This window comes from Symphalangus syndactylus, chromosome 9, assembly GCF_028878055.3.
Source record: "Symphalangus syndactylus isolate Jambi chromosome 9, NHGRI_mSymSyn1-v2.1_pri, whole genome shotgun sequence".
NCBI lineage: Eukaryota > Metazoa > Chordata > Mammalia > Primates > Hylobatidae > Symphalangus > Symphalangus syndactylus.
Genome location: NC_072431.2, coordinates 87,378,772 through 87,401,425, shown reverse-complemented (window position 1 = coordinate 87,401,425; position 22,654 = coordinate 87,378,772). Strand labels below are relative to the sequence as shown.

At 42.0% G+C, this 22,654-nt stretch overlaps 1 protein-coding gene and 1 pseudogene across 6 annotated transcripts in view; both read left to right on the top strand.

Moving 5' to 3' along the window:
- Positions 1–22,654, top strand: part of HECW1 (HECT, C2 and WW domain containing E3 ubiquitin protein ligase 1) — a 473,895-nt gene that overhangs the window by 6,300 nt on the left and 444,941 nt on the right. The window lies entirely within an intron of this gene.
- On the top strand, positions 7,465–12,929 carry LOC129490489 (tigger transposable element-derived protein 1-like; annotated as a pseudogene).

Sequence of the window (22,654 nt, the reverse complement as noted above, 5' to 3'; positions counted from 1 at the left end):
TTGGCATACAAATGGTACTGTGATATATGACATTTACAAAACCCCTCCCTGACTCCACATCCCCCATGATTGATTTTCTGTTCCTTTTTAAAGAATATGCTTCAAAAAGCTTGTCCCACTGGCCTTCTTCACTCCCTCCATCTCAGCCTCTAAAGACATACTTTATTGTGACATATTTGATTTTGACAAACAACACATTGAACATATATGAAATATATGAAGCAAAATACAACACATACCCACCATGCAGCCTGAGACCAGAAGATCACTGTCTTATTTGAAGCTACTTTTGTGTTTCTGCCCCCTCTCACCTTTTGCCTGTCGAGAGCACCTCGATCAGGTATCAGTCACTCGTTCCTGTCACTCCCCTCCCTGTTGTCATTAGGGTCACCAATGATCTCTACCTGGTGAAGTACAAGGGCACAGCTTTGCTGATCTGAGCAGCATTTCCCATGGGGCTGTGGGGGACCACTCTCTCTTTCTTAAGCACCTGGCTTCTTTTAGGACACCAGATTCTCCTGGTGTTCCTGCAGCCTCTCTGGCTCTTCTCTCTCAGGCTCTTTGGATGGCCCCTGAGTTTTTACCCCAATTGATCTCAACTGAATTTTGACCTTTAAAGGCGGGTACAGGGATTCCCCAGGCCTTGGCTCTCAGACTTCTTCCCTTCTTACTTAAATTCCTTCTCTCAACACTGTCTTCATGCTCATGATTCCAAGTTTATTTCGTCAGCTCTGACTCATTCCCAGAACTCCAGACTTGAAAATGCAACCGCCCAGCATCTCCCCTTGAATGGCACGTTAGCTTAAAATTAACATGTGCAAAATACAACCCCTGATTTTTGCTCCCTGAACGTGCTTCTCTTCTGGTGTACTCCATCTCTGTCAGGGACAACTCTGTCCTTTCAGTTGTTCAGGTCAAATACCTGTGAGTCCTCCTGACTTTTTTCTCACCCAGATCCAGCTTTCAATAAATCTTTCTCCCTCCTCTCTCCCTCTCCATCCAGCACAGCCATCGCCGTCTAAGTGCCAGTAAGCTTTCCTAACTGGTTTTCTGTAGTCCTTGCCCATCTGCAGTCTGATCCCTATACAGCAGCCCAAACAAGCCTTTAAAAGTGGAAGTCTTCTCATTCATTCATTCAACAAATACTACTTAGACATCTGCTGTGTGCCAGGCATTGGTTTAGGTGCTGGGATGTAGCAGGATCACAGTGCAAAACAGTCACAAGTCCTTGTCCTCCTGGAGTGGACATTGTGTTATTTCTTTACCCATAGCCCTGTTCAGGATGAAACCCACACTCCTTACTTTGCCCACAGGGCTTGCCTTGCCACTCTCCCAGTCCCCAGTTGTCCTTGCTCTTCCTAGAACATGCCAGGTACAAATACTGTTCTCTTGACCTGGAGGGATGGTCCCCCAGCCACCCGCATCCTGACCCCCTTTATCAGCTATCACACCCTCAGAAAGGCTTATTCTGACCACACACAATGTGCTCTCTTCCATCTGCCTGCTTGCTTTCTTTTTCTTCATACCACCTAGCACCACACAATTTGTTATATAGTTTCTGCTTATGTGCTATTCTCTTTCTCCCCTTCTAACTTGTAATCTCCATTAGAACAGGAAGCTATTTGTTTACCCAGTGCCTGGAAAAGTGTCTGGAACATATTAGACATCACACTGAATGTTTGCTGACTGACCGAAAGATGTAACAGGTGCTTTCCTTAACCGAAATCCAACCTCAGAACTTTCTCTATGTCGATATTATTTTGGATAAATCCCCTCTATTTATTTATTTATTTGTTTTATTTTTTGAGACAGGGTTTCACTCTGTAACCCAGGCTTGAGTGCAGTGGCATGATCTTGACTCACTACAACCTCTGCCTCCCAGGCTCAAGTGATTTTCCTGCCTCAGCCTCCTGAGTAGCTGGGACGACAGGTGCACACCACCACACCCGGCTGATTTTTGTATTTTGTGCAGAGATAGGGTTTCAACATGTTGGCCAGGCTGGTCTGGAACTCCTGGCCTCGAGTGATCTGCAAATCTGAGTGACCTGTAATCCCAAAGTGCTGGGATTACAGGTGTGAGCCACCATGCCTGGGCAGATAAAACCCCCCTAAAAGCTGCTGGATTAGAGTTTAGATGATATTTTCAGGTCTCAGGATCCTCTGAGTATACATCTTTCCTTTTCCATACACTATTTTTCCTTCCCCTACAAGGAGGTGGCTGGGGGTCTTCCTTCCTGCCTGGACATTTTGTTGGTCCTGAACCTCCGTGTTTTTCTCCTGACTGGTGTTCTCTAACAGTTAAAGAGAGTGGCTAGCTTGAGCTTGTCTTTGCTTCCTCAGCACCCAGCAAGTAGACCCGGCAACTCAATTATTGTTGAGTTGAAACACTTAGTTGTTGTTATTGTTCCTTCCAGGACTTGATAAAAACTGTTCTTTGCCCTCCAATTTCTGCTTCCTCTGGGCCACACTGACTTTGTCATCTTGAATGTGAGCATGTCAGTCCTGTGTTCAAAGCTCTCAGGAGTGGCCAAAGTATGCACAGTTCCCTAGGCTGGCATCGTTGGGCTGTAGGCCTTGGCCGGCCCATGTCCCCATGCACTCTTTTGACCCTCTGTGGCAGCCAAGCAAATCATTTTCCCATTTCTCCAAACGTGCTCTATGCTTTTCTGTAGTTGTGTAAACATATAGTGATATGTAAAATATCACTATATGTATAATAAATGATGCTATTTTCTGCTCTTAGACTCCCCATCCCTCTGTAAATGTAACCATTTTTAAGATCTAGCTTAAACCTTACCTCCTAGCAGAGTCCATCACTCAGTTTGCTAATACGATATGATTTATCTCCCTACAGAATTCTCCTGGAATGAGTATCATTATTTGTTTATTCTTCACTCTCCTGTCTTTCAGCCTCCCTACTAAATGCTGCGCACCTCTAGGTTAAGGGCTTGTCACACTTCTCTTAGTATTCCTGAAAATACTTGTCCCAGTGTCTGCCTCAGCAGGTACTTCTTTCTCCGAATGTGAAATGAGCTCAAGGAACAACCTAAGAGTTGAGAAGGTCTGTATTTCGTTGCTTCTAGAATGCTATATGCCATGTTGTATCCACAAAATGCGTACCCCAAAGGTAAGTAGAAAGTTAGAAGAGGTGCAATCCACAAGGACAGATTTTTGTTTGTTGATTCTCCAAGGACAAAGAACAGTTCTCTTCACTCAGTAACCATTTAAAGAATGAATGAAGTACATAGCTGGCAGCTTAAATTTCTAATACCCTTGTTCTATAAACGAGCAAAGCCGAGGACTGCAGAGCTTTCCCAGGTTCACAAGGTCAGAGGTAGAGCCCAGTTTTCTGCAGCGTGAATCCTGTCTTTCTCCTGATCTCCACCCCTGCCATGAATAGCGTCAGACCTGAGCGAGAATTGTCCCAATAACTCTTTCCAGGTGATGCTCACTAGTGTTACTTTCTTACCAATATCCGAGGAGCTTCCTTCTTTAGGCAAGGTCTAATTTTTAGATCATCTGAAAGAAGCAAGAGTAGAAATTGCAGAATTTCAAAGGACTCAGAGACCCAGAAAGGGGGGTTTATTGGCAGTGCTCCTCTCCTGCTTTAGAAACAACTTTTAACAGCAAGTAGCAAACTTTTTGATGAGACCTCTCTCATAGGAACTTGCACGCACTCTCCATCCTGTTGTCGCAATAAAGTAAAATTTATCTTTCTTAGAAACATACATTCAGATCATGGTGTGACATCCTTGGGAAAAATGGTGGAAATTCACAAATAGGATTTAATGTTATTTTCTCCTTTCTCCCAGGAAAGGGAAAAAATATCACTATATGTATAATAATTGTTAAGCTTCAAGATTCTAAAGAGAAATTTGACCAAGGGACTACTAAATCACAAATCTAAAAAAAGTCCTGTGTATCTTTACACAAATATGTATAAAACTACGTACACATATACATAACATATATAAACACATGCATATAATTTTTAAAATTCTGGTTATTTTCAAGTCATTTTCAGTTGCTTATTTATTCCAAAAACATTTCTTGAGCTATTATGTGAAAAGCATTTAGGTTCTTTTGTGTGTGAGATTTTTCCATCTAGACAAAAATCTGCTTATGGTTAAAGGTGAAAATGTCCAAAGACAAAGCAGAATTAAGTCCCTCCCATGCAGAAACATCTAATTTGAGAAGGGAATATGAAAAAGTTGTAGCCTTTAAGGGTGATTATTTTATTTTTTGTACTATTCGTGGAGCATCTATTTTGTACCAGATGCTGGGCTGGGGGCCATTACCACGATGAATGAATCCACAGCACATTTCTTGTCTTTACAGAGTGAGTTCCTCAATTTTACAATATTGCTTCTGGAAGAGCTACTCACAGTTCAGTCATTAAACAGAACATTGCCCTTGTCAGGAGCTTAGAAATCATCATGACGTTCTTGGCTTAAACTTAATTTTACCAAAACTGAGTGTATCTGCCGTTGACCTTGGGTCCCTTAGGGCCAAGGCACCAGGTCCACTTCCTGAGAGACCACTGCTGTAGGAACATGCTCCCCTGTGACCCTGAGCTTTGACATAAATTGCCTTTTTCCAGGGGATCCAGAGAATCTTCTGAAGCAGGGAGCACTTTCTGTCTAAATATTCCATATGGACTTTAATGAACAGCTGTGTCCTTGCCCATCTGCAGTCTTTGCCCATTCTGAGGTTCAGATTTGGCCTGAAAGTCAAGTTTCTGTGGTTTTTGCCTGGTCAGGACCCACAGGCAGAGTGAATGATCTGGCTTGGTGCACATAATTAGCAGGTGGATGAGGCCAGGGTGGCAGATGTTTCCAGACCACACTGGACATGAGCCCCAGCCCTCTTGCCCGCCTGATGCTGTGGAATAGCGGTACCATAGCCCTTCCAATGGGGTGGGCTGTGGGCTGGGAGGGGAGGCTGGAAGACCAGGCCCTCCTCTCCAGAAGTCTGTGTCCTGCTCTCAATTAAACGGCACATATTGCCTTATTCTAGAATGTGTTTTAGTTTCTTGGAGAAAGCATTTAATGAACCATTTAAGCTATATAGAGAAAGTTGAGGGATTATGGCAAGAGAGATAAAACAAATCTAAACCCAAATTGTATCTACAGGTGTGGGAGTGATTGGGGGTGGGTAGGAACTGGAGGGAAGCATCAAGCTCTAAGATAGAAAACCTTCATTCTGTGCTCCTGACTCTGTCCTTTTTCAAGTGTTCATTTGTGTCTACTAAATGATGTAATCGACGCACTATTTTTATACAAACATGAAACTTTGTGGTAGATATTTTTTTTTCATTGTTAGTGAAAGGGGCCGGGTGGAGACCAAACTACGCCGGTCGCGGTCAAGAGATCTTTATTGGAGGTATCGAGCGGAGAAGGAAGAGAAGAGGGAGAGGGCTGCTGGTGTGCTGGGTTTTATAGCCCTTGGGCCTACGCGGATTGGGCTAGGGGCGGGCCCAAGGGAAGGCGGGAGATGCTTCTTTCTGATTGGCCCTCCTTTGGCGGGTTCAGACAGTGCCCGGTCAAGGAGGGGAGAAGAACCTGGAACCGGCCCCATCTTAAGGTACGGTGCCATTTTAAGGTACCCCATGTTACCTAACATTCCTCCCTTTTTGTTTTCTTAAATGGGGGAAAATGGGCGTCGTGGTTCATCTGGCTGCTTCCTGCTGAGTGGGGGCGCTGTGGGGAGGGGGCACAGGGAGAACTGTCAGGGTTGTGCATGGGGTACAGTATGAGTATGAGGCGAAGCAATAGGGCGCTGTACGTGAAGACTTCGTTAGACGTGAAGTCCATGAATGTTCCTTGTCCTCCAGTGCCGTGAGCCAGTTGAGGGGCAGGGATGGGTTGGCAATGAGCCAGCTGTCTGAGCGAAGGGTGTTTAAGCTTGCTGTAGCCATCTGGGGTACTAGGGGTAGAGTTTGGTCTGCCCGAAGAGAAAAGAAGATGGTAGTTAATTTAGGGTGCGAGGGCAGGCCTACCCCCCCGCCCCAATCCTGGGTATCTGTTGCCGGTTGTTGGCCGTTTAAGAGGTCAGCAGGGTGTGAGACTGTCTCTGGAGTCTGCCGTGTCTTCACAAGTCGCTAGGAGCTGGTAGTTTCTGAGGAGAAGCTGGTTAAAGGTTTGGTTAGAGATGGACTCTTTGAGAGAACGGGAAATAGTTATGGTTTGAGGTGGATATGCCCAGGCGTTGCTGGGACACATGCCTCCTGTAACTGACTGGCCCCAGACCGGGTCGGCGGGGTTGTCGATATGTATGGCTCGGGAGGAGGCGTTGTTTTTAGTGGTATAATATAGGAAGGGGGTGTGTTTGTTGATATGGGAGCCAGACGGCGAAGTGGAACATGTGGAAGAGAGGGTCCCAGCCGTTTTCTATCACAGTGAGAATAGGGCTGGGAAGAGGGCCCGCCGGCGGAGGAAAGTGTAAAGATGTGAGAGGCGGAAAGCCAGAGAAGAGGACTTAGGAGATGCATGAGAGCGGGGCGTAAGCAGTTTGGTTCTTCGTGTGGTCCGGGTTGGTAGCCAGTTTCAACCGGTTGAGCGGCGACTGGAAGATGAGGTGGAGGGTGGTGGTATGGGGGGGGGGGTTCGTCAGCCGGATCAAAGTCGGGAGCGGAAGGAGAGGTTGGTAGCTTGAGAGCAGCGATAAGGTGTTGTGGCTTGCAAGGGAGGCAGAAGTTGGGTTTGTCCCATAGAAGAAAGAAGCCATGAACGTAGGGGATCTCTGCCCATTTTCCTGTTCTCTCACAATAGTTGTAGAGATCCCGGAGAAGATTGGGATCAAAGGACCCATAAGTGGGCCATCTGTTTTGGTTGTCTAGGGGGTAGGTGGGCCAGTTTTGAGTGCACAATTTAATGAGGCGTATAGGTTTGAGATCAGCAGCCAAACCAAGGGCTGATAAGTTATTTAAAAGGCATTGTAAGGGAGAGTCGGCCGGCAGGGATGCAGAGGCTCCCATTATGAGACGGAAATATATGGCAAAGGGCTGGGCAGGGCGTCCCTTACCAGCCGATGACTGTGCTGTGAGTCAGACCCTTCGAGTCGGTCGTCACCAAAATGAAAGGACTGAGGGCCTCTAGGAGGCCGAGGGCCGTGGGCCACCTGGTACCAGGATTTTCGGAGCGAGAAAGGGGAAGGGGCCCAGGCCTGGCGAGTGAGGAGGAAAAGGAGGGAACCCTGCTCCCTGGAGGCCGAGTCTAAAATAGGATTTACGGCAGCCGTGTGGGCGGCCGAGGTGGGAGCCGGTCAACTGGTGTCGAACACCGGAAGGGGAGACTTACCGAGATGAGGCCGGTGTTGGGCATAGAGGTGGGCAAACAGGAAAATGAGCCAAGACCGGCCGGGGTCTGGACTGAGCCCGAAAGTGATTGGGGTCCCACCGAGGGGGGTGGGGAGTCCCGATCCGAGTCACGGCACCAATGAAAGGGGCCGGGCGGAGACCAAACTACACGGGTCGCGGTCAAGAGATCTTTATTGGAGGTATGGAGCGGAGAAGGAAGAGAAGAGGGAGAGGGCTGCTGGTGTGCTGGGTTTTATAGCCCTTGGGCCTATGCGGATTGGGCTAGGGGCGGGCCCAAAGGAAGGTGGAAGATGCTTCTTTCTGATTGGCCCTCCTTTGGCGGGTTCAGACAGTGCCCGATCAAGGAGGGGAGAAGAACTCGGAACCGGCCCCATCTTAGGGTACGGTGCCATTTTAAGGTACCCCATGTTACCTAACAGTTAGAACTCCTGTCCTTGAAATTTCATTTTAGAGGCAAAAGAGAGTGAATGGCTTTGCTTTTACATTTAGCACATGTTGGTATAAATTGGCAAATGGCTTTTGAGGGATCCAGATATTTTATTTTTCAAATCTCTTTTTTCAAAGTGCTATTAGCAGGTGAAACTCATGACTTCAGGCAGTTTTCAGGCAATGAGCTCAGTGAGATTTGAAAATTAGCTAAGCCATTTATAGATTCATAGAATGCTGTCTGGGTAAGGAACCTAAGCCATGGTCCCGTTCAACCCACTCATTTTCCACACAATGAAACACGTTGCGAGCACCCATCTCCCAGGGCCACAGAACTTATATTTGTTAAACCTAAAAGAGAAACCTTTCTCTGAGCTTGGGGCCTCATGCTCTGCAGCATGTTTTGCTAGCTCTTTTCAGGGGCTGTCCTCAGGGTGCAGGCTGGTGGCGTCAACGATCGAGGTGCAAAGTCAGTGCTGGGATAGGGGACTGGGAGTAGCCAGGAGCTTACGCTGGTTGCTCCTTATCTTCAAGCCAATTATTAACAGTATTGCTAGTTCTTCAGATTTTTCTAAGAAAGCCAAAAGATTGTGTTTTTAAGATAAATTTTATAATTTTAAGATTTTTTTTCTCATTCAACTTAATGATTTTACAATACTCAGTGGGCCAAACCAAGTAAAACTGTAAGTCTCCAATTTGCAACCTCTGCTGTAGGAAAACTGTGCTTTCAAGATGCCTTAGTTTGGGGTGTTATACCAAATACCGTAGACTGAGTGGCTTATAAACAACAGAAATTTATTTCTTACAGTTGTGGAGGCTGGAACTCCAACCCAACGTGGTCAGGTTCTTTAAGAGCCCCCTTCTGGGTTGCAGGCTGCTGATTCCTTGCACTCTCGCTTGTGGAAAGAGGGCTAGGGAGCGTTCTGGGGCCTCTTTTATGAGGGAACTAATGCCATTCATGAGGGCTCCAGCCTCATGACATATTACCTTCAAAGGTTCCTCCTCCAAGTATCATCACACCGGGAGTTAAGATTCCAACATGCGAATTTGAGGGGTGCAAACATTCAGTCCCCTAACAGAGGATTTCTATGAATGGAAAAAGACCATGATCATGGCTTCGAATAACTAAAATCTGAATGTGGCAGAGGGTCTTGGCACCTCCTGACTTGCTCTGAGTCTAGAATGAAAAGTAGCAGGTAGAAGATTTTGACTCAATAACAATATATATTTTCTATTACTCAGACTTATTCAAGAAGAGTGAGGCATTGGCTGGGCGCGGTGGCTCACGCCTGTAATCCCAGCACTTTGGGAGGTCAAGGTGGGTGGATCACAAGGTCAGGAGTTTGAGACCAGCCTGGCCAATATGGTGAAACCTCATCTCTACTAAAAATACAAAAAAAATTAGTCGAGCCTGGTGGCACATGCCTGTAATCCCAGCTACTTGGGAGGCTAAGGCAGGAGAATTGCTTGAATCCGGGAGGCAGAGGTTGCAATGAGCCGAGATCTCGCCACTGCACTCCAGCCTGAGTGACAGAGCAAGATTCTGTCTTAAAAAAAAAAAAAAAAAAAAAAAAAGAGTGAGGCATTAATACGAAAGTTGCCACTGAGTGGAGCCAAGCGGCCTTTTGTAAGAGATGTTGGAAAGGTCTCTGCTGGATGGAGGCTGGTCCTGTCCCATCCTGGAGAGGTGAACCCATAACTTCCTCAGTCTAAGCTCAAGGAGACCTTGCTTTCTAACCTGGCTTTGCAGTCATCCTGAAAACCTCCAACCGCCTTAACATGCCATGGGAAATGGTCCAAAAGCTTTGGGGGACAAACTCCATGTAAATGCAAGGCATGCGTATATACGAGTTTGTTCTCACTTTTTTTTTTTTTTTTTTTTTTTTTGGTTTTTACTCACCACTGTACTGACGAGGATCACTTTCCTGTTTAAATGAAACCCTACTATCTTGAGTCTCCTTGGATTCTTAGGGATTGCTCCTTCTCTTGTTTTATAATTGTTCTATTTTCTCTTGTCCATAAAGCATTGTGCAAACCTTCTTCATCATCTATATCTCTTCCCCACCACTAGAAAAATTCCTCTCTTTACTTGATTTTTGCTACAACACCTTAAAAATGTTATTCTTAAAATATAACACGTATATATCATTGTCTAAAGCAAGGGTCTGCAAACTGAATTGGCTGGCCTCCTGTTTTCATAGATAAGGTTTTATTAGAACACAGTCATGCCAGTCATTTACATTGTGCTTAAAGCTACTGCTGCGCTACAATGGCAGAGCTGACTAGTTAAGACAGAGACCATAAGACCCACAAAACCTTAAATGTTTACTAACTATCCCTTTAAGAAAAAATAGACCTAACCGCTGATTTATATGAAAACAAGTATACAGGAATACCTTGTTTTATTGCATTTCACTTTATTGCATTTCCACAGATATTGCATTTTTCTTACAAATTGAAGATTTGTGGCAACCCTGAGTCCAGCAAGTCTATCGGGGCCGTTTTTTCCAACAGCATGTGCTCACTTAGTTTCCGTGTGTCACATTTTGGTAATTCTTATAATATTTTAAGCTTCTTTATTATGATATCTGTTATGGTGATCTCTGATCAGTGATCTTTGATGTTACTAATGTAATTGCTTTGGGGCACCACGAACTACACACATATAACATGGCGAACTCAATCAATAAATGCGGTGTGTGTTCTGACTCTTCCACCCATTGGCCACACCCTCATCCTTCTTCCTTGCCTTGGGCCACCCTATTCCCTGAGACACAACAATATGGAAATTAGGCCAATAAATAACTTTACAACAGCCTTTAAGTGTTCAAGTGGAAGGGAGAGTCTCATGTCTCTCACTTGATATCAATAGCTAGAAATGATCAAGCTTAGTGAGGAAGGCATGTCAAAAGCTGAGACAAGTCAAAAGCTAAGCCTCTTGCACCAAAGAGACAAGTTGTGAATGCAAAGAAAAGTTCTTGGAGGAAATTAAAAGTGCTACTCCAATGAACTCCTGAGTGATAAGGAAACAAACAGCTAGCCAGGCAAGGTAGCTCATGCCTGTAATCCCAGCACTTTGGGAAGCCGAGGCGGACAGATCACCTGAGGTCAGGGGTTTGAGGCCAGCCTGACCAACAAGGAGAAACCCCATCTCTACTAAAAATACAAAATTAGCTAGGTGTGGTGGCGCATGCCTGTAATCCCAGCTACTTGGGCGGCTGAAACAGGAGAGTCGCTTGAACCCAGGAGGCGGAGGTTGCGGTAAGCCGAGATTGCACCACTGCACTCCAGCCTGGGCAACAAGAGCGAAACTCCATCTCAAAAAAAAAAAAAAGAAAGGAAAACGAACAGGCTTCTTGCTGTTATAAAGAAAGTTTTCATGGTTTTGGGTAGAAGATCAAACCAGCCACACAGCATTCCTTTAAGTTAAGCTTAATCCAGAGCAAGTCCCTAATTCTCTCCAGTTCTATGAAGGCTGAGAGACATGAGCAAGCTGCAAAAGAAAAGTCTGAAGCTAGCAGAGGTTGGTTCATTAGGTTTAAGGAAAGACACTATCTTCAAACATAAAAGTACAAGATGAAGCAACAAGTGCTGATGGAGAAGCTGCAGCAAATTGTCCAGAAGATCCAGGTAAGATCATTGATGAAGGTGGCTACATTAAAAATAGATTTTCCTTTTTTTTTTTTTTAAAGACAAGGTCTTACTCTGTCACTCACGCTGGCATGTAGTAGTGTGATCACAGCTCACTGCAACCTCGGCTTCCTGGGCTCAAGTGATCCTCCTGCTTCAGCTTCCTGAGTAGCAGGAACCACAGGTGTGCACCACCACATTGGGCTAACTTTTTGATTTTTATGTAGAGATGAGGTTTCACTATGTTACCCAGGCTGGGCTGGAACTGCTGGGCTCAAGCAATCCTCCCACCTCAGCCCCCCAAATTATTGGGATTACAGGCGTAAGCCACCGCACCTGGCCAAAAATAGATTTTCAGTGCAGATAAAACAACCTTCTATTGGAAAAAGTTGCCATGTAGGATTTTCATAGCTAGAGAGAAGTCAGTGCCTGGCTTCAAATCTTCAAAAAATACATTGACTTGCTTGTTAGGGGCTAATGCAGCTGGTGACTAAGTTGAAGCCAATGCTCATTTACCATTTGAAAAATCCTAGGGCCCTTAAGAATTATGCTAAATCTATTTTGCCTGTGCTCTATAAATGGAACAATGAAGCTTGAATGGCAGCACATCTGTTTATAGCATGGTTTACTAAATTTTTAAACCAACTTAGAAAAAAATTCCGTTCAAAATATTACTGCTCATTGACAATGCACTTGGTCACCCAAGAGCACTGATGAAGATATATAAGGAGGTGAATGTTGTTTTCATGCCTGCCAAGATAACACATTCTGCAGCCCATGGATCTAGGAGTAATATTGACTTTCAAGTCTTATTATTTAAGAAATATATTTCTTGATGCTATAGCTGCTGTAGACAGTGATTCTTCTGCTGGATCTGGGCAGAGTCCATTGAAAACCTTCTGGAAAGGATTCACCATTCTAGATGCCATTAAGAACACTTGAGGTTCATGAGAAGAGGTCAGAATATCAACATTAACAGGACTTTGGAAGACATTGGTTCCAACCCTCATGGATGATTTTGAAGGGTTCAAGACCTCAGTGGAGGAAGTCACTGCGGATGGAATGGAAATAACAACAGAACTAGAATTGGAAATGGAGCGTGATGATGTGACTGAATTGCTGCAATATCATGATAAAACTTTAACAGATGAGGAGTTGCTTCTTATGGATGAGCAAGGAAAATGACTTCTTGAGATGAAATCTATCCCTGGTGAAGATATGTGAACATTGTTGAAATGACAACGAAGGATTTAGAATATTACATAAACATAGTTGATAAAGCAGCAGCAGGGTTTAAGGGGATTGACTCCAATTTTGAAAGAAGTTCTATTATGGGTAAAATGCTATCAAACAGCATCACATGCTACAAAGAAATCTTTTGTGAAAGGAAGATTCAGTCGATGGGGCAGATTTCAATGTAGTCTTATTCTAAGAAATTGCCACAGCCACTCAACCTTCAGCAGCCACCACCCTGATCAGTCAGCAGCCATCAACACTGAAGCAAGACCCTCCACCAGCAAAAAGACTGTGACTTGCCGACGGCCCAGATAGATAATTGTTTGCGTTTCTGAGCATATTTTTGAAATTAAGGTGTGCGCATTATTTTTCTAGACATAATGCTATTGCACTGCCAGTAGACTACAGTATAGTGTAAACATAACTTTTATATGCACCAGAAAAGCAAAAAATTTGTATGATCCATTTTGTTGAGATAGTCACTTTATTGCAGTGGTCTGGAACTGAACCTGCAATATCTCTGAGGTATGCTTATATTAAATAGGTAATTGAAAAACAAAAAAAGGATAAAGGATAAAGTAACCATCTGTAATGCAATGACTAGCTGGACAAACCACTGGTGTCTTAATTTCCTCTAACCGTATACAGTTGTCCCTTGGTATCCATGGGGGATTAGTTCCAGGACCTCCTGTGAATACCAAAATCCACAGATGCTCAAGTCGCTGGTATACGATGGTGTAGTATCTGCCCATAAGCTACATACATCCTCCTGTATACTTCAGATCATCTCGAGATTACTTATAATACCTAATACAATGTGCATGCTATGTAAATAGGTGTTATATTGTTTAGGGAGTAATGACAAGAAATTCATTACTTGTCATTACTATATGAACAAACATGTTCATAAAGATGCATTTTTTTTCTCAAATATTTTCAATCTGCAGTTGGTTGAATCCACAAATGCAGAACTTTTAGATTAGAAAAGCTGATTGTATACATTGCAATATGAAATCACACCATAAATACAATTTTTTTAAGCTTTGACTTACATAATTCTAGGTGTGATTTTAAGCACTCAAAAACACTTATGTTCATTTAGCAATATATTAGATGCATTTTCTTCTCAGAGATTTTTTGACATTGTATATGTATATATTACAGGTTGAGTATCCCTTACCAAAATGCTTGGGCCTAGAGTGTTTCAAATTCTGAAATAGTTGCATATACACAATGAGGTATCTTGAGGCTGGAACCAAAATCTAAACATGAAATTCATTTATGTTTCATGTACACCTTATACACATATCCTGAAGGTAATTATACAATATTTTTGATAATTTTATACATGATACAGTCTGTGCACATTGAACCGTCAGAAAGCAAGGATGTCACTATCTCAGGCACCCATGTGGACAATCTGTGGGTGTTTGACATCACCATCATTCCTGACTCAGAATGTGTATGCTACAAAGAAAATGATAAATAATCATTTTCTTACACTTATTCGCACTTCAGTACTCAACAGTGAAACAATATGGCATATCACTAATATAGTGATAAACAATGTGTTCCGGGTAACTAAGCAACACGGTAGCATCACCAGAATACCTGTATCAGCTGTTAGACAATGACAACAAACATCAGCAGGCTGGATCAATTGTGTGTGGTGCACATGAATTTTGACTGTGACCTGGCACATGAGGTCCATTGTGGAATTTTCCACTTGTGGCATTAGGTCGGCATTTAAAACATTTCAAACGTTGCAGTATTTCAGATTTCAGATTTTTGGATTAGAAATGCTTAACCTGTATTTTATTAATAACTGGGTATATAATAATCTACTTAGTACTTTGTGTATATGTATGTATCTATTATGCATTGATTCTTTAGTGTGGCACTTTATTGGATGTTTTATATATAAAATTTTATTTGGCTGAGCGTGGTGGCTCACACCTGTAATCCTAACACTTTGGGAGGCCAAGGCGGGTGAATCACTGGAGATCAGGAGTTCAAGACCAGCCTGGCCAATATGGTGAAACCCCAGCTCTACTAAAAATACAAAAATTAGATGGGTGTGGTGGCACACGCCTGTAATCCCAGCTACTTGGGAGGCTGAGGCAGGAGAATTGCTTGAATCCAGGAGCAGAGGTTGCAGTGAGCTGAGATCTCGCCACTGCACTCCAGCCTGGGCAACAGAGTGAGACTCTGTCTCAAAAAAAAATTTTTTTTAATTTAATCCTTCCAAGTTTGTGTGAGAAGTATTATTAACTTCAGTTTACAGATGGGAATACTGAGACCTGAAGTGTTTCTATGGCTTGACCAGCTCACACTGCTGGGCTTTCCAATGACCAACCCTGCATTTTCAGCCTTTCACTTATTACTGGGCACTGAAGTTAAATGTACCTTTGTTTTGTTTTTTGAGAGGAGTGGATATTAGAAACATTGAATTGATTAATACAGTGTACACAAATCATTGACTGCATTTTTTTAGTATTTCCATAGAAATGATTCTCAAAAGCAGAACTGATGAATCAAAAGGTACAGTGGGGTTTCCTCAAACATACTGAAGAATGTGGCTTTTCAGGAAAGTTGTAACATATATTGTATTCTAACCCTCTGTGAAGGTGCCAGACTCCAACTTGTCAGTGCTGAGCGCTATGATTTAAACCCTTTTAGTTTTGCTCTTTTGCGAAAGGAAGAGGGATACTGGAGGTGGGCTCTTTGCAGGTAGGTGCAGCCAGGTGACTCCTGAGAGTGGCATCTGGGAAAGATGTTGTTTTCCTGATAAGGAGGGACATTTTCAGTTGGCACAAGTGTTCACCCTTTGTCCTTCTGTCTCCTCCTGCTGTCTTATGACCGAGGATTGAAAGCTGCATGCTGAGGACTCCACATGGAGGGAAAGGTGGCCTGGGGTCCTGGGTTACAAGGGCATCGAGTGGGGAAAATACCCAGTTTAGTGAAACCTCTGTTGTTAGGTTCAGATGCAAAGGCAAATGCAATCCTATCCACTCTGTTTTCTCTGACTCTTAGTGAAAGGATCATGTTTGTATCTCATTTTCTGCAAATTCTCTGTACTGGGACTTTGCATCTCCACACAGCCCCTCACAGCGCCCCCTCCCAAGTAAGGTTTTGGTGTTTATCTTGCCAATTTGAATTAAGTCTGTATATTATAGCTATTAACTATCATTTTTGATGCAGTTCAAGATGTGTCTTTTAATTTTATTTATGATGACCTATTGGTTAAAATAGTGATCTTCAGATGTCTCCATCAAAAAGTACAATTTGTCTTCACACTTACTAATAGGGACAAATTCCTATTCCCCAATAACCTTGTACTTAATTGTCTTATCATCGAATGGATCGCCCCTGAATCTACATTGGGGGTTGCAAAATGGTAACTTTACAATCATATGATTCCCTTCACATTCATTAGTGGTCATTCTTCTGTGAACAAGAGTTTCCTTCTCTCTCTCTCTGTCTCTCTATCTCTCTCCCTTCCCCCACCCCTCCCTTTAGGGGGAGAGAGTCACTGGGTTCTTAAGGATTTTTACTTACTCAGTGTGATACAATCATTATTCTTTCTGGTGCTCAAATTAACACAATTTTGCCCAGTGAGTGCCTTTTATATTATCTCTAACACAAGAAATTGAGTGCTTACATTTTTCTTTAATTCTTGACCTTTCTTTCTTCCTTCCTTCCACTCTCCTGGTCTCTTCCCCTTCCTCTGTTCCTTCCTTCCTTCCTCCTCTTTTCTTCTTCAGTTGGAGGTGGGAGGTGCTTATAACATTGGCTAAAATTAGAATGATAATAAATGATAGTGGTGAAAGAAGACTTCTATTTAGCTCTTGTCTTTAATTAAGCTGGATTTAGTTTTTCATTATTAAATAATAAGGGCTATTTGTTTCAGTTTTTTAATAAGAAAGAAGGATGATTCTATTTCTAGTTTTGTCGGTGTTTTAACCATGTCTAAACATTGAATTTGGGGGAATTTACTGAAGTTAACTAGTGTGTTTTTTCCTTTGACCTAATGAAATGATCAATTACATTAATAAGTTTCCTAGAATTAAACTATCTTTACAGCCTTCAAATACACCCAACCTGAGCACTATTATTTTTTTCAATTCTGTGATGACTCAATATGTTTAGTTTTATATATATATATGATATACTTACATATGAAATATATACACATTTATATATAAATGAATAAATAAAATTAGTTTGCATTTTTATTATACTATGTATTTAACATTTATTAAATGAATTGGTCAACTTTTTAAATTCTCCTGGGAAATGAATATCATGTTGTGATTATTATTTCCTGGAAAATCTCCTTGGGCTTTATGCCTTTTTCTGTATCAATTTGATAAATTAATTCATTAATCTCATGGTTATTGGTCTCTTTAGTTTTTATTTGTTGTTGAGACAAATAAATTATCTTTTCCTAGAAAACTATTTTTCTAAATTCAAGTTTGTGACGATTTTTCTTTTATACAGTTTCCTGTTTATTAGTAGCTTTAATTCCTTTTGTTGTTGTTTTTACATTTTATATTTCTCTCTTTCTTTCTCTGTTCCTTCCTTACTCCATCCCTTACTCTCTCCCTTTCTTCCTCTCTCTCTTTTTCAACTCAGACTAGTTGTAAATGTGTCTATTTTATTGTTTTTTTAACTCAAGAACTGATATTCATTTCCTTTATTTTGTACTTCCTTATATCTATTGTTTTCAAATATATGTATATTTTTCATAATATGATTTTCATGAGTGTCTTTTGCTTTTCTTTTTATGCTGTTTTGGATGAAAACTTTATTTGTTGATTCCTATCTTGGCATGTCAATAATTTTAAGCCATTCTTTTCTGCTAAGTCTAGATTTAGCTTAAGAATTCTTCTCAACAGAGAGCTGTACATTGTCACATGTAGGCTAGGATATATAGCTGTGTCCAACTTTGGAAAATATAATTAGTCACAAGTCCTCTCTAACTTGTTCAAACTTATTAAATTATGTTTTTTTTATAGCCCAAGTGTTTCATTCTTAAATTTTAAGAATAAATTTGTGGCCGGGCATGGTGGCTCAAGCCTGTAATCCCAGCACTTTGGGAGGCCAAGGTGGGCGGGTCACCTGAGGTCAGGAGTTCGAGACCAGCCTGGCCAACATGACGAAACCCTGGCTCTACTAAAAATGCAAAAATTAGCTGGGCATGGTTGTGCATGCCTATAATCCCGGCTACTTGGGAGGCTGAAGCAGAAGAATCGCTTGGACCCGGGAGGCAGAGGTTGCAGTGAGCCAAGATTGTGCCATTGCACTCCAGGGTGGGTGACAGAGTGAGACTCTGTCTCAAAAAAAAAAAAATAAATAAATGTGTTTTAAAATATGACTGGAATGAGCTTCCCACCTATAGATTTTTGGGAAAGTCTATGTTTAAGTGTTTTTATATTTAAATTTAAATTTAATTTTTTTAAAGACAGGGTCTTGCTCTGTCCCCAAGCCTGAAATGCAGTGGTGCAATCATAGCTCACTGCAGCTTTGAACTCCTGGGCTCAAGCAATTCTCCTGCCTCAGCCTCCTAAGTAGTTGGGACTATAGGCATGCACCACCACACTGGGCTTCTGCAGGTTTTTAAGTGGTGTATTTTCCTCAATCTTTCAATATTTGGGGGATTTTTTTTCTTACTTTAATAAATCGTGTTTTGTCTGTGACTATGATTTTTGTGTTGTGACTTTTTCCCCAAGAATCTTGACATATTATTCTACCTTTGGTGATCTTGGAGAAGTCGAGGGCAGCCTAAATTTAAATTCTTCGTAGATAATCTGGATTGTTTTTCTACTTGGGTACATTTAAGAGTTTTGAAAAATGTATCAGAGCATTTTGCTAAAATGTCTAGGTATATAGGTTTTTGATCTCATTGACTTTACCTGAAACATGAAGAATTCTGTTTTGCGTACTCAGTGAAGGAAAATCTTTACTTATTATATTTTTGTGTATTGATTCTTCCCCCTGTGGTACTGTATTTATCTCGGGGATGTTGTTATAGGCTGTTATCTATCTACCAATATATTCCCTCTCTTTTTTCACTTACTAACAGGACCATGACTTAATTTGGGAATGGTGTCTTCTTAACAGCTTTATCTCCCAGTCTTCCTTGCAGGGAGGGGGTAGTCATATGACATATTTGAATCTAATGAGATAAATTTGTAAGCTGCCAGGTGAAGCTCCTGAGAATGCTCTTTAAGGCAGGACGACTCATCTGACATGCCTCATTCACCTCTTCCTCTTACTCTGTTAGATCTGGAATGTGATTGTAATGGCTGGAGTGCCAGCAGCCACATTGAAAGCTGGGGAGGAGGGCCACATGCTAAATTTGGTGGAGCTAGGGCTAAAAAAAATAGTCTGAGGTTCTTAGAATATCGTGTAGCTGCCCTACCACCCCAGATCTGTCCATCTCTGGACTTCTTGCCACATAAGAGAAAATAAATATTTCTCTTGACTAAGGAAATGCTCATGGCTTGTTTGGTCAATGTCTGAACAAAATAACTTCTCTGATAAACCAATAAAGGTAAATTATCCATCTACACCTATCATCTTTTCATGCATAGCTTTTTCCTTTGACCTGTTCTTTCATATTCCTAAAGAGCTTTTTATTCCTTTTTGATACCTCTAATTTGAATTTTCACTCCAAAGCAGACTTTGTTTCTGTTACTTTTAATTTTCATGCTGGAAAGATATAGCTCTAATCCCCTATTTGAGTTATATCTTTTTTCATTTCAACTTGCATTTCATTTCGTTTGATTTCTGACTTTAAGTCTTTTCTAAAATCAAGATTATTAAGTTATTTTTCATATCATTTCTCACCTGATTTCATAAGGCCTGTTATGCTTTTATGACATTCAGGATCCAAAATAGATACCATTTACACTTTTTTGTACTATTTGCTGGTAGCTCCTTTTCAAACTGTGATTTTCCCCAAATCCTTAGACTTGCACTCCCCTATCTGTATTAAACTTTTCTTTTTTTTTCAGTTTATTCACCTTTGGACAGTAAAACAATCCAGGCTGATGTTTACTAAATTATTAGAGGAAACTAGTCCTGTCTCTATGTGGGTTCTGCCAGAATCAGAGGCATCTGATACTACTATAGACAGGATGAGGGCTCTAGACCCTGCCAAGTTTTAATGCTTAGTTGGCACTTATCTATTGAGGCATATCTCCTAGGGCTTATTTTGAAAGAGTAACTTCCCAAAGCTGTTATATGTGTTTCTCTCATGACTGGAACAGGGGTTGTTTCCTGGGTAATAATATAAGGGGATGCACTTGCAGAGCTCTTTAGCTCTTCATTCCCAAAGGGGGCCAATTCCAGCCCCAGGGCTGAGAGCATGCTCCTTCCTCAGCTGGGTTGAAATTACAGGGAGGTTCTCTCATCTCCCAGAAGATGTAGAAAGAGACTGCTTAGGAAGGAGAGCTGGCAAAAACAGGTCACCTCTGGAAGCACTGCTTCCACGATGGAGGAATGACAACCCATTTTCTGGCAGTGTGTGGCTGTGGCCTCAGCCTCATATCTGAAATGGGGTGGTAGGCTACAGGTGGAAGATTTCCAGCCTGTTTTCTTCTAAATTACCCCTTCAAATGGATCAAAGTTTTGCAATACAACCCATCCACACTGCAGATAAGATAACTTTTTCCCAGGGAGCTGCAAAATATTGGTCAGCATTAGCAATTCCTAGTGCTGTGCCTTGGGGAGCATTACAGTCAATGCACGTCCACTCTGACTTGTTCTGGTGGTGGCCGACTCTAGCCCAGGATGTTCCCAACCTAAGACTGATCCCACTGCTTTCAAGGCATTTCAGCTGAGAAACACTTTATTACCTCAAGTTTAATATGCCCAAAGCCAAATGTATGACTTTTCCTGGTAATGACATTTTAATTCTTGCCCTTAAAACTTGTAGTTAAGCAACTAGACCCACCTTCCAAGTCAACCTGTTAGAGTTAAGCAATGAGACACAGCTGTATCACCCAAATACCCTTGAGGTTATCCAGAATTCCACTTTCCCTCCTTTTCGTTCTCACTGCTGCCACGAGTGTGTGGGGTTCAATCGCTTCATGTCTGAATCACCGAAGGAGCACTCCTGCTCATCTCCTCTGCATCTCCTCTCCCCTCCCTCCCAGCAGGCATGTCAATCCCAGGGTGATGCTTTCAGCAGAGCCTTAGTCATGCTACCCTTAGCTGAGGAGCTGCCGTCTCTTCCCTGTGATCTGCGGCTCAGGTTCCAAGACCATGATTGAATGGTCTAGGCCCTCCAGAGATGTATTCATCATCCATCCAGTATTCCTTCCTGCCTCTCTCTAAAATGGATACTCATCTCATCAGTAGATTCCACACATTCCATTCTATATTTATCCTCAGCTCTTGGAACTTGTAAATGATATCTTTTCTGCCTGGAATGCTTTCTGCCTTCTTTTCTTTCTTTTTTTATTTTTTTATTTGAGACAGGGTCTTGCTCTGTCATCCAGGCTGGAGTACAGTAGTACAATCACGGCTCACTGCCACCCCCACCTCCTGGGCTCAGGTGATCCTCCCACCTCAGCCTCCCAAGTAGCTAGGACTACAGGCATGTGCCACCACACCCAGCTAATTTTTGTATTTTTAGTAGAGATAGGGTTTCACCATGTTGCTCAGGCTGGTCTCGAACTCCTGAGCTCAAGTGATCTGCCTGCTTTGGCCTCCCAAAATGTTGAGATTACAGGCATGAGCCACCGTGCCCAGCCACTTTCTGCTTTCTTTATCACTCGTTTAGATCTTACTCCCTCCCAAAGATGCAGCTCAAATCCAGATGTCATATTATTCTGACCAACACTTTTTTTTTTTTTTTTTTAAAGATTCCGGCCATTATATACTGAATAAGAGACATACACATTTGGAAATGAATTCAATGGCTTTGTTTGTAAATTCTTTTGCATCTCTCTCATTTATGTGTGTGATTCCTCAAAAGAATGTTCAATAAATAGATGCTATAAAAGTCAGAATAATAACCCTTGAATTTTTTTCTCTAGCTGTAAAAGTCAGAATAATAACCCTCCAACTTGGAGAGGTAATGAAAGGAGATGTTTTCTCAGTGATTGGAATTGCTGCTGCCCGGACTGGCATAACCCAGTTGTTCAGGAACTATTGAATGCTGGTGAAGATATCATTTCAACTTTACATTTTCTCGGCTTATGTAGTCAATGGTTTAATCTATGCTGATGATTAGATATCTCTTTATTAAAAACATGGGTTTTTTGTTTTGTTTTTGTGTCTGTTTTTCCTTTTTAGTTCCTAAAGCACAGATTGCTCCAGCACTGCCAGTAAATTAATTAGGAACCAGCAGGTGGTTTTCTTCTGGGAGTAGAAGTTGAGGGTCACTTTGGGGGAGTTCACTGTCATGTCCTTTCTTCCACATTTCTGAAGTGCTGTTATAAAACGCCTTGCTTTTCTGTCTGGATATGTACTTGCCTGCATGGTCTATTTACCACCCCTATAGAATCATCATCTTCTCAAACTATGTCTACAACGTTTGCTTTTACATAAGTTGGACAATTAGGATACTGTTCTGTGCCTTAGTAAAAACCCTCTCTCTCTTTTAGATCAAGTGACCTAAAACCTCAAGCAACAGTTTTAGGACAGAGTATTCCAACTTGCTTTCCATAAAACTGTTTTAGGATGAAAATAGAGCTTATTCCGGGGTAGGGGTGGGGGGAAGGGTGGGTGAGAGATTTTAAATGTCAGATAAAGTGGCCTGAACAAAGAGAAACAGATTTCTTTGCTTCTTTACTGCAGGACTTCTCAAGGCCTTTGGCAGGCTGCTGTGCGTGGTAAAGCTCCACCAGGGGCCAGGTTTCCATGTGCAGCTGTGCAGACAGACTGGTTTTTTTTGTTTGTTTGTTTTGTTTTTTTAAATAACATTTTAGTATTTTAGCATTGTTTTAACAAGGCGTTTTCACATTCTTCGTGCCATTTTAATTGGTGTTCTTTTTGTTTCCATCTCCATTTTATTATGATATCTTCTTTATT